The sequence below is a fragment of the Vulpes lagopus genome, chromosome 8, assembly GCF_018345385.1.
Source record: "Vulpes lagopus strain Blue_001 chromosome 8, ASM1834538v1, whole genome shotgun sequence".
NCBI classification, from domain to species: domain Eukaryota; kingdom Metazoa; phylum Chordata; class Mammalia; order Carnivora; family Canidae; genus Vulpes; species Vulpes lagopus.
Window position 1 is genome coordinate 22,391,295 of NC_054831.1, and position 12,702 is coordinate 22,403,996.

Genomic DNA, 12,702 nt, shown 5'->3' on the forward strand with positions numbered 1-12,702 from the left:
GAGATCTAAATGTGAGACAAGATTCCATCAAAATCCTAGAGGAGAACACAGGCAACACCCTTTTTGAACTTGGCCACAGTAACTTCTTGCAAGATACATCCACGAAGGCAAAAGAAAGAAAAGCAAAAATGAACTATTGGGACTTCATCAAGATAAGAAGCTTTTGCACAGCAAAGGATACAGTCAACAAAACTAAAAGACAACCTACAGAATGGGAGAAGATATTTGCAAATGACATATCAGATAAAGGGCTAGTTTCCAAAATCTATAAAGAACTTATTAAACTCAACACCAAAGAAACAAACAATCCAATCATGAAATGGGCAAAAGACATGAAGAGAAATCTCACAGAGGAAGACATGGACATGGCCAACATGCACATGAGAAAATGCTCTGCATCACTTGCCATCAGGGAAATACAAATCAAAACCACAATGAGATACCACCTCACACCAGTGAGAATGGGGAAAATTAACAAGGCAGGAAACAACAAATGTTGGAGAGGATGCGGAGAAAAGGGAACCCTCTTGCACTGTTGGTGGGAATGTGAACTGGTGCAGCCACTCTGGAAAACTGTGTGGAGGTTCCTCAAAGAGTTAAAAATAGACCTGCCCTACGACCCAGCAATTGCACTGTTGGGGATTTACCCCAAAGATTCAGATGCAATGAAACGTCGGGACACCTGCACCCCGATGTTTCTATCAGCAATGGCCACAATAGCCAAACTGTGGAAGGAGCCTCGGTGTCCATCGAAAGATGAATGGATAAAGAAGATGTGGTTTATGTATACAATGGAATATTACTCAGCAATTAGAAACGACAAATACCCACCATTTGCTTCAACGTGGATGGAACTGGAGGGTATTATGCTGAGTGAAATAAGTCAATCGGAGAAGGACAAACAGTGTATGTTCTCATTCATTTGGGGAATATGAATAATAGTGAAAGGGAATATAAAGGAAGGGAAAAGAAATGTTGGGAAATATCAGGAAGGGAGACAGAACATAAAGACTCCTAACTCGGGGAAACGAACTAGGGGTGGTGGAAGGGGAGGAGGGCGGGTGTTGGAGGGGAATGGGTGACGGGCACTGAGGTGGACACTTGACGGGATGAGCACTGGGTGTTTTTCTGTATGTTGGTAAATTAAACACCAATAAAAGTTAATTAAAAAAAAAAATAAATAAACCGCTGTGCCACCGGGGCTGCCCTTTTTTTTTTTTTTTTTTTTTTTTTACAAAAAATGTATATATTTAAGGTGTACAATTTGATGTTTTGATATATGTATCAATTTGATATATGTATCAATGTAATCATTGTGAAATTATTACAATCAAGGTATTTAACAGATCATCACCTCTCATAGTTAGCATATGTTGAACACATGAGAGCTACTCTTAGTTTTCTTTGTTTTTTTTTTTTTAAAGATTTTATTTATTTATTTATTTGGCAGAGAGTGAGAGGGCACAAGCAGGGGGAATAGCAAAATGAGAGGGGGAAGCAGACTCCCCTCTGAGCAGGGAGCCCAATGTGTAGTTTGATCCTAGGATCATGCCCTGAGCTGAAGGCAGATGCTTAACTGCCTGAGCCACCCAGGCACTCCTCTCTCTTATTAGTTTTCAAGTATAAAACATATTATTAATTACAGTTCACCATGCTAGACATTAGATCTCCAGAACTTATTCATCTTATAACTGAAAGTTTGTACCCTTTAATCAATGTCTCCCGACATCCCCTAGCCCCCGGAAACCACCATTCTACTAAGGGAAATATTTTTTTTAAAGACCAGTTGAGAGCAGCCCAGGTGGCTCAGCGGGTTAGCACTGCCTTCAGCCCAGGGTGTGATCCTGGAGACCCGAGATTGAGTCCCATGTCAGGCTCCCTCCATGGAGCCTGCTTCTCCCTCTGCCTGTGTCTCTCATGAATAAATAGATAAAATCTTAAAAAAAAAAAAAAAAAAAAAAGAACAAGTTGAGGGATGCTTGGGTGGCTCAGTCGGTTAAGCATCTGCTTTCAGCTGCTTTTATGATCTCACAGTCCTAGGATCAGGGTTCCTTCTTAGCAGGGAATGTGCTTCTCCTTCTTCCTCTTTCTCTGCCCCAACCCTGCTTGTGCTCTCTCTCTCTCTCTCTCTCTAATAAATAAATAGAATCTCAAAAAAAAAAAAAAAAGACCAGTTGATTGTACCACTTTTCAGCTCAAAAACCTTCAGAGGCTCTCTGATGGCTACAACATAACTAGACTCCTTAGCATGGAAGTCTAGGTCCACTATGAGTTTACCTCAATCTACCTTTTCAGCCTCATCCCCCTTTTTCTCCCTTCACGCACTATCCACCCAGACACACGGAACTTTGGTACAAAACAACTAGTACAGAACTCTGATGCTTCTTTGCTCATGTGGTTTTCTTACATTGCTCACCTGAATCCTAATCCCAGCACTACATAATGGCTGCTCAATTATTTGTTAAATCAACTGACTGAATGAACACAATAGTGGAGAAGAAGCAGTTTAAAGATTAAAACTAATACAAATGTAGAATAAAACTCAGAACATTATGAATTGAACACTGGAATTAAACTCAGGATTATTGGATTTTCATTTGGAATTAACAGACCAAAATAGGATTGAGTTTCTCTGCCAACACACATTGTGCATTGCTGTATCATCAGAGAAGGAAATAATATTATCAAAAAATTATCAGGAAACAAGGTATGGTTAGATTTCAACATGAATTCATCTTATATTCAACTAATTAGAGCAAAGCAAAAACTACACTAGATCCAAAGAGCTAGTGTCTGATAGGCACAGAAATAATTAACTGTTGTTAATTTCGTAAGTATGAAGCATCTGGCACTTAAACTGCAGCTGAAAGGGAGCAAAATGTAATCCCCAGGAGCGCTAACAAGATTTGTGAGAGGCCCAGGAGAATCTCAGAGTGGAGCTCTGTAAAGAGTCTCCATCTTTTTCATGCACTGCCCACTGCTCTCACCTCTTTCAGCTCACCTCCCTCTTCAAGCCTCAAGCGCTGGTGTTGCCATGGCAGCTTTTTCTTTGACTCTGTCCAGCCCCCACCCTTCCTTCCAGTAGTCCAATCACCATCTATAGAGCCTTTCTCTGGCATCCGGGGTCTCTTAGGCAACAATGTGTGGTCTCTTGATTGGTCAAGAGATTCAGGAGGGCTGGCTCCAAAATTGGGCACACGGAGAAAATTAAAAAAGCCCAAGTGCCAAGAGGGTGGGAGGGGCTGCAATCTCCCAATATAATGCCGCAAGAAAGATGCGTCCAATCCGGACACTAGAAGCACTGACAAACACTCAAGACATATTTGTGTTCCAAATGAGGGCAACCTACTGAGCATGCCCAATTACATTTCTCTGGCCATTCCCGAGCTCCAAAATGTAAATTCCACTTTTCCGGGTTTTAAGAGTGGCCAACAGGTAAAAGAGGGTGGGAGGGAAAAAAAACAACTCGCGACTAGTTCAATAAAAGAATAGCACCTGCAGCAGGAAGTGGAAGGACGTGGGGAAATTGCCTAACTGACAAACTCACAAATGCTTCAACGTGAATTTCAGCAGGAATTCGGGCTGACTGACAGATACACCAGGGAACCAGCAGATGGCATGGCTTAATAAGAATAACTCCAAATTTGGAAAATTTTACAGACCGGGCTCATTTAAAATTCTTGAGCACCCATCATATAATTAGGGGCAGAGTGAGAACATAAGGATAAAAAAGATGAGAAAGACTGGAAAATGCAATGTGTAAATAACTAATATAAGACCCACATTGTTAACTGTTGTTGATAGAACTACAAACAAGTACTGGAGAACCACCAAAAATTCAAAATTCCAGACAGAGCTTCTTTGGTACATATAAAGGAGTTCCTGTGGGCAGCAGGTAACAACGAAAAGAAAAAAACAAAAAATCCCCAAATTTCAGTATCTTATGCTTCCAAAAATAGATAAGAATATGCTCTCCTCCCAACTTCAGTGTAAACCTATGTTTCATAGTTTTGAGATAGGCAGCATTTGTATATCTCCAACTTGAAAAAGGAAAGTGAAGCTCATGGAGATTGTTGCTTTCCTTGAGTTAACAAAGGATCTGTACTTGGCCAAACTGAAATTGGAACCTAGGTTGTCTGAATTCCAGCCCAGTGGTTTTTCCACATGATCAGGTTGTATGTAAACGAATAAACAAAGCCTTTGGTGGGGGATGGGGACCTGAGGGAGGTAGCAGATACAACGCTAAATTACCATGTACAGTATTACCAGTTAACATTTATGCTTTCAAAACGAGTTCATCCAGAAAGAGACCTGTTTTAACAACATGCTGCTTGAGTGCTATGTCTCTCTGTGAAGTTCCCACTCATTAAAGACTTTCTATTGGGGGTTATAACATGAAATGAAAGGGATATGGGATAAAAGAAACCATCTCACTTTATCCCTGTTGAATTTCAGTAATTTTATACCTGAAAATAAGTGCCCTGTCGACTCTCCTCTCAACCAGCACCCTCTGGGTGTCCTCTGGTCCAGCACCTCATCCATCTAACTGCAGATGCTCCCTTTGCCCTGATCTGAATGACATCAGTCAATGTTCATAGTGAGCACACCAGCTTATTTTTTAAAATATTTTATTTATTTATTCATAGAGACAGAGAGAGAGAGGCAGAGACACAGGCAGAGGGAGAAGCAGGCAGAGGGAGAAGCAGGCTCCACGCAGAGAGCCCGACGTGGGACTCGATCCAGCGTCTCCAGGATCACGCCCTGGGCTGAAGGCGGCGCTAAACTGCTGCGCCACCAGGGCTACCCGCACACCAGCTTGAAGTCTGAAATACTTCAAACATAACAATTTAGAGACTACATAAGAAATACCCTTTATCCCCATCAAAAATTAAAAAAAATATTAACATTTGCTTTGTGTGTGATTAACGGTTGAAGCCCCTTTTGTACACTTTCCAGATCTCATTATCCTCCCTGCCTTTCTAGAGATAACCACTATCTACGGATTGGTGTGTAGCCTACTTGCCCATTTTTTATGCTTTCTATATATACATGTTTGGTCTCATAAACAATACAGTCAGGTGTTTTTAAAGAGATACCATAATTTACTATCTCATAGTTTGCTTTTTTTTCTTTGTAGTTCGCTTTTTTCAATGTTATATTTCTGAGATATAAACATGTTGATACATGCACTGATAATTTCTACATCACTCCCACCTTTCCATGTGAGAGCTATGATATGTCCTATGTCTGATAGTTTTCACAGAATGGTGTGTAAAGTGTGTAAAAATACATCCAGCTGCATATCTTTAGGTTCTGCAGGTATAAGGGATCTGGAACTACATAAAGAACACATGCAGATTTTCATATATGCTATTTGCTTCCTCACCCACCCTCAGTGGAGGCAGTGTTGGCTCAACATGACACTTAGAATCAGCTGAAGGATCAGTGTTATTCAAACAAAAACAAAAACAAAAACCAAAAACCAAAAACAAAAACAAAAAAACAAGGGACGCCTGGGTGGCTCAGCGGTTCAGGGCGTGATCCTAGGTCTGGGATTGAGTTCCACATCCGGCTCCAGCATGGAGCCTGCTTCTCCCTCTGCCTATAGCTCTCTCCATCACTCAAGAATAAATAAATAAACCTTAACAAAAAAACACCACCAACAAACTATTACTGCATAGGTATTTACTAAGAAAATTGAGAGCTCACTTCAGAGCTCATTTATTATGCTTTTCCCCATACCTCACCATCCGACGTTAAACTGTGACTATCAAAGCTCCATACTCATTATTTAACACTTATGGAGCGCCTTTTAAAAATTGTGATAAAATACATTTAACATAAAATTCACCATTTTAACCATTGTTTAAGTGTATAGTTGAGTAGTGGCAGGTACATTCATGCTGTTGTGCAACAGGATCAATATTCCTTTAGGTCCGACGTAGCTATCAACAAAGCAAAATGATGCCTGTGAATTCTAGCTTGCAAAGAGAGAAAGAGAAAGAAAGGCAGGTAAAACAGGATAATAATAATAATAATAATAAATAAAAATAATAAATAAAAATAAATATATAAAAATATAATAAAAATAATTAAATAATTTTTTAAAAAGTTTTAGGGTTTTTTAAAAAAATTTTTATTTATTTATGATAGGCACACAGTGAGAGAGAGAGATTGGCAGACACAGGCAGAGGGAGAAGCAGGCTCCATGCACCGGGAGCCTGACATGGGATTCGATCCCGGGTCTCCAGGATCGCGCTCTGGGCCAAAGGCAGGCGCCAAACCACTGCACCACCCAGGGATCCCTTAAGTAGTAATTTTAAAAAGCCTTGGCTTTGAACGAATCCAGACTCCCACTAAAAAGCTGCGAGTCTGGGTAAGTCATTTCACCTTTCTGAGCATTCTTTTCCTCGTCTGAAAAAATGAGTGATTGGGTTTAGATCATCTTTAAGAACTCCTTCAGCTCTGAAATGGTTTAGGTAGAGGAAGAGAGGGAAAACATTTCCTAATGGAGAAGAAGATGGGGGAATGCTACCAATGACCACAAGCTCCCCCTGTGCCCTGTGCTGACAACGTGGATGAAGCTGTTCCCAGGCAGGTATCCCGTCTGTTGCTCAAGCGTGAAGACCTGCAACAGGCCAGATGCCTACTCCTATCTGCACCCGAGGTCACCCTCGACATATGTAACCCGATTCTTGACCACTTCCAATCCCTTCTCTTGCAATGAGAGCATCCCAGGCTTTAAGATAGACTCAGAGAGAGGCAGAGAGATAAGCAGGCTCCAAGCCGGGAGCCCGACGTGGGATTCGATCCCGAGTCTCCAGGATCGCGCCCTGGGCCAAAGGCAGGCGCCAAACCGCTGCGCCACCCAGGGACCCCCCACCCCAGGCTTTAAAGAGGAGAGTCGCCGCGCTATCTCAGCAGGGCAGGGAGGGCTTTGCAAACAGGGCTGCGTGCATTTTAGAATAACATTTCCAGAACTCGGAAGGCCTCCGCCGGGGCAGGGCGGCGCGAGGTGTCACCGAACGCCCGAGGCGGACAAGAGCCCGGCGGAGGGAGCGCCGGCACCTCGCAGCTGGCCTCAAAATGGGAGCGTTCGGCCAAGGGTGCGCAGCGCGCCTGCGCCGTGAGTGCGCGCGCGCACGCGCGCTCGCTCCCCGCGCCGCGCGCCCCGGCGCTCCCGAACGCTCGCGGTCGCTCGGAGGCGGCGCGCGCTGTTGGTCCGCGCTGGCTGGGGTTTACCTGAGGGACTCGCGGCCGCCCCGGGGGCCGGCCCTGCAGCACCCCCCCGCCCCGCCGCGCTCGGAGCCCGGCCCTGAGGTGTGAGGTGAGCGACGAGACGTGCGGCTCCCCGTCCGGCTTAGCTGGAAAAGGGGCGCGGGCCGTGTGGGGAAGGAGGAGGCGCCGCGGCGGCTGCCCGCTCCGCTGCCGAGCCCAGCGCCGAGGAGCCACCAGCAGCTCCGGCACCTCCTCCTCAGGGATCGTGATTCTCGTCGCGGCCAAAACAAAAGCCTTCGGCGCCAGGCTGCGGCGGGTGGTCGGAGGGGCTCCTCGGGAGCCGCGGCGGGCCGACGGGGTGCGGAGGACCCGAGTTTGCGGTGCGGGCTGAGGTGGGCAGACGCCGGGGAGGGTGTTAACCCTCTGCATCCTAAACCCGCGCCGGGCAACCTGTGCGAGTGTGGACCGCGGCTCCCTCGCCGGCCGGCTCACCCCCCACCCCCGGCCCAAACCCGAGGCGAGCGAGGGGGTGTGGGGTGGGCGCCCACTCCCTCGGGCCGGCGCCGCGGGGGCGTGTGGCGCTCGCCGGAGCGGGGGCGGAGGACGCGGCGCCGGCGGCGGGGGGAGGACAATGCGTCCAGGGCTCCGGGGCGCGTGGGGCCGGCTCGGGACCCACGTTAGGGTCGCCGCTGGCCTGGCTGTCGTGTGAGCATTTGACCGACCTCTTCTTTCCAGTGCCCAAAAGTTGTCCCCTCAGTCCTGTCAGTTTCCAAAGTGTGCACACCCTCCCGGAGGCTTTCCCCCCGCTGCCCCCGTTTATGCTAATGTGTATTTGCCGTGAGGGTACTGCTGGGTAATTAATAGACGGCCTCTCCTAAAGGCGCTGTAAAAACGCTTCAAGACATTCTAAAATCTTCCCAGAAGCTCGTTAAATTTCAGGAGTCTTGGAGTTAGGTGCCTCCTCTGTAGGAGAAAGAGGGTTGTTGTTGTTTTTGATTCACACACCCCCCCCCCTTTTTCTTATTTTTTTGAGAACAAAAGCGCAGGCCATGAATTTACATATGGGATAGATTTGAAGTTGAAAGATATCTACCCAATAAAAGGGGTCCTTTTTCTTTTTTTTTTTTTTGCCCAGAATTAAAATCAAATTTTGAATTTTGGTTCCCTTCTGAATTGGGGCAGAGGCAGCAGCAGAGCAAGACCCACAGCTCTAAAAATGACTGTTGTAAAAAAAAAAAGTATCCAGACAAAAGTCTTATTTTATGAAAAGTAGTTTTGATAGACCTGTTAGGTTTATTGGTAGGAATCGGGTGACTTTGCAAAGCCGATACCACAAGAGCAAGGGAACAAAGACCCTGACTGACATGAGGGATGGTTTATCTCCTTGCTTTTCAGGCTGCTTCTGGGCTTCAGTGGTGTGCTGTCAGTCTGAGGAATAGATAAATCTTTAGTTCTGTTATTAGGAAGCAAGATAATGCTTTCCCTCCATACTTTTAAGCAAATCAATACTATTTTTTTTTTTCCTGGAGGAAAAAAAAAAAAAAGAACATTTACATGAACCACCAAGCCACAACGTAAGAGTAGAAAGATTCAGAGTTAGGGAAAGTAGGAAAGACTCGTGAAAGCTTAAGGGCAGGTTTGAAAGGATGGTGCTGAAGATAAAATATAATTAAGATACAGCCCTTTTCTTATCTTTTGCCTTTTATTTAGTGAAATCCATGTACCTCTACCCCCCACCCCCACCCCAAGTGTTTTGAAACTGTCAGGAGAATAAGTGAATAATAAAATCTACCATCCTACTTTCACTTTCTTACTATTTTTAAATTTTATTTTTATTTATTTTTTAAAGATTTTATTTATTTATTCATGAGAGACACACACAGAGAGAGGCAGAGAAGCAGGCTCCATTCCACGCGGGGAGCCCAATGTGGGACTCGATCCCGGGACTCCAGGATCACGCCCTGGGCCAAAGGCAGGCGCTAAACCGCTGAGCCACCCAGGTGTCCCTATTTTTTATTTTTTAAAAATATTTTATTTATTCATGAGAGACAGAAAGAGAGGCAGAGACACAGGCAGAGGGAGAAGCAGGCTTCCTGGGGATAGACTGATGTGGGACTTGACCCAGGACCCCAGGATCACAGCCTGGGCCAAAGACAGATGCTCAACCACTGAGCCACCCAGGTGCCCTTTCCTACTTTTTTAAAAAATCTCATCTGCTTACTGATATTTTCTACGTGTACACCTCTTTGAAATCTCAGTGTCCCATTAATACTAGAAAAAATGATGGTTGGATTCTTTCATTCTTTTCCCCATCTTAGCTACGGTATTCTTTTGAGCTTTATTTTGTGCTTTGAACACTTAGGTAGATTTTTCTTGGGAGTTCCATGATTGAGATATTTGAAGTAGAGAAGGGTGAGATAAATTTAATAAAGTACACATTCTTCCTTTGTATAGTATGGTGCAGAAGGCTTTGTCATTGGGGAAGGAAAAAGGAGTTTTTAGCTCATAATAAGTCCTCTGTTTCCTGCTTCAGGAAAAACTCTCTACTCATCTTAAATTTCATATTAGTTTGTTAGTAAAACTGTAAGATTTTTTTTTGTAAAGTTTTTTTTAAATTTTTATTTATTTGTGATAGTCACACACACACAGAGAGAGAGAGACAGGCAGAGAGACAGGCAGAGAGAGAAGCAGGCTCCATGCACTGGGAGCCCAATGTGGGATTCGATCCTGGGTCTCCAGGATTGCGCCCTGGGCCAAAGGCAGGCGCTAAACCGCTGCGCCACCCAGGGATCCCCTAAAACTGTAAGATTGTATATTCAAAAGTAATTCTGAGCATATTAATTTGTTGGTAATAGGCTTCTGTTGACTTTATTTTCTTTAGGAAACATGGTAGGAAACAGCTCTTGTATCTTTACTTTTCACAGAGGAGAGTGATGTTGGCCTCATGTTCTGTTTTGTTTTTTGTTTTTTAACTCCTAAAACTCTAGAACTATGTCTGGTTAAAGCTACCCACAAAAAGAGCAATAATGCAAATAAAAAGACTGATTTGGAAAATGTCTGTTGAAATTATTCAATATAGATTTGAGAAAAGAGTAACAAGTCTTTACTGGCTAGGAAGGAAAGAGTTTTAACTGATGATTGCATCAAAAATACTTTTCACTTCTTTATACTGAGAACTTTTGACACTTGATGGATCTAAGGAATGAAGTATTAACTAGGCTAGTGAACTTAAAAAAAATCCTGGTTTCTAAATTTTATCTCCTTGAAATAATTTTATTGTCAAAGCACACACACCATTCAAACCTTGGTAAGGGAAAAAGTTGGGCTTGATATTATGGGATTTTCTGATGAGTAGATTTTTAATTAGAAGGGGAAACTGGGCTAGAATTTCAATCCAAAGCTTTTTTTTTTTTTTTTTTACGTTCAGAATCTTTTAACTCCCCCCCCCTTTTTTTTTTGAAGATTTTCTTTTTTTAAGTAATCCCTACACCCGGGTTGGAACTCACAACTCCAAGACTAAGAGTCGCATACTCCACCCACTGAGCCAGTCCGAGGCACCATTAACTTTTCATTTTTCTTTTCAGGTTAGTTTGAAAAGATCTTCTGCTTTCTTTAGTCTTAAAAGTAATTTTTAATTGTAAAATGGATTGGATTTTGATGCCTATCATTCATTTTAATTTTGAACCTAGGTGTATTTGTTTTTCCTGTTTCTTTTTTTAAAGCCCTATCATCACTCAGCACATTGGATGATTAAGTTATTTGTGGTAATAGATAGATGCGCTGATGGACTTTAAAAATTAGAGAGATGAAGTAGAGCAGAAAAGAGTACCTCATTCTGAGATCAATAGGAATCTAGGCCCTCTGAATTAAATATGAAGCTATAGGGGGATCCCTGGGTGGCTCAGCGGTTTAACGCCTGCCTACGGCCCAGGGCATGATCCTGGAGTCCTGGGATCAAGTCCCACATCGGGCTCCATGCATGGAGCCTGCTTTTCCCTCTGCTTTTGTCTCTGCCTCTCTCTCTCTCTCTCTCTCTATCTCTCATGAATGAATAAAATCTTTAAAAAAATATGAAGGTATATAAATTTAGCAATCAGAAAACAAAATTTGAGAATGAATTTATTTTTTAAATAATAAGATGTGGAAAATAAAAGACCAGAGAACACGTGGATTTTAGGAAAACAACACTCAGAAGTGTAATATGCTCTGAGTACGTATTTTGTTTATCTTACAATACATTACTTTCCCTTAGAGGAGAAACTTCATTAGAGTAGTCATTGCTAATCCTTGCAATGCATTCTTGGAAAACTGAAAGAAGACAAAGAATATCTCTCCTGTTTCCACAGTAGCCACTGTGTGTGAGGCAACCTTTGGATAGTGTTTCTGAGTTGGAAAGGCAAAATGTTGTTTATAAGGTGTCAAGAAAATGAAATCTAAACAGAATGATGAAATCGATCACTTTCTGTACAGCAAATGTGAATTGGAATAGAATTACTGAACCTGATCTTTTGCAGGACCCTATTGACAGCCCTCAAGACCTACTTTGTCAGTATTTCCTCAGGATTCAGCCTGCTTTCCTCTTCACAGTTGCCACTTTCCGCTTTTCTCACCTAAGTTGAGTCTGGTTTTGCAGCTAGCCTGGAAACACAGTTTTCTAAGATTAAATCTCCAAGATTAAATCGCTGTTTTTCAGGACAAATACTCAGCTTATTTTATCTTGAAGGCTTTTATAATTTATAATCAAAAGAAAACTGGTAATTAGGAAGTATCAAATTCCTATTGTTACACATTCATAAATATTAGATGTATCTAATCCTTTTGTTTTCTGATGGGATGGTAATCAGGTAACTTAATCAGTTTTCCAGGTATCTTACGTTGGTCCTTGGAGAAGTGAGTGTGCCTCTTTTCTCACAGGTAGGGTGTGAACAGCTGTTGCCATATCACTCACTTTTTGATGGTCCCTGGCCCCTGAAGCTATTCTCTCTAGTTATGTTAACTCAGCAGATCCCTTTATTTATTTGAAATATTGCAGATTCCTGTAGTAATCTGTATAATATCAATAAGAATACCAAAATGACTGTTTACTTTTGTTTAATGAGTTACTGTATTTTGGCAGAAACGTTTTGGGTCCAGGATCTTCTCTTTTTCCTGCAGGTCTGGAACTTCAACTTACAGGTTTTCCATAGATGACTCTACCTTAGGAAAAATGACTTTTGCTACCCACACAATCCTGTTTAGAAGCGGTATCTCATTGTTATTGAAGAGCAATTTGGACTATATATATCAAAAATTCTTTTAAAATGTGCATACCATTTGATTTGGCTGATAGGTGACCTGGTTTTTTTCAATATTGAAAATCAGTTTTTACTCAAACTAAATTGATCATCACTTTTTGCTTTTCTTACTGCCTGCAGTAGGTACTAGAGTATCCCTTGGCTGGTTGCTTAATTAGCATCCAATAAATCAGTGATTCAACTAGTATTT

At 42.7% G+C, this 12,702-nt stretch overlaps 2 protein-coding genes across 10 annotated transcripts in view; one reads left to right on the forward strand and one right to left on the reverse strand.

The window, feature by feature from the left end:
* The window catches only part of FBXO16 (F-box protein 16), a 58,298-nt gene extending 55,239 nt beyond the window's left edge, over positions 1-3,059 (reverse strand). For all 5 annotated transcript variants that reach the window (XM_041764789.1, XM_041764788.1, XM_041764791.1 and 2 more), the window contains exon 1: positions 2,988-3,059. The gene's annotated coding sequence lies outside the window, so the exon portion shown is untranslated. The remainder of the gene's footprint in view (positions 1-2,987) is intronic.
* Positions 3,060-7,193: 4,134 nt separating this feature from the next.
* FZD3 (frizzled class receptor 3) overlaps positions 7,194-12,702 on the forward strand; it is a 95,605-nt gene continuing 90,096 nt past the window's right edge. Inside the window, exons 1-2 of one of the 5 annotated variants that reach the window (XM_041768274.1) lie at positions 7,247-7,327; positions 12,076-12,132. The gene's annotated coding sequence lies outside the window, so the exon portion shown is untranslated. Of the gene's footprint in view, positions 7,328-7,385; positions 7,611-12,075; positions 12,133-12,702 lie in introns of those variants that run through there. The other 4 variants (XM_041768275.1, XM_041768277.1, XM_041768278.1 and 1 more) reach the window with 4 other exon arrangements.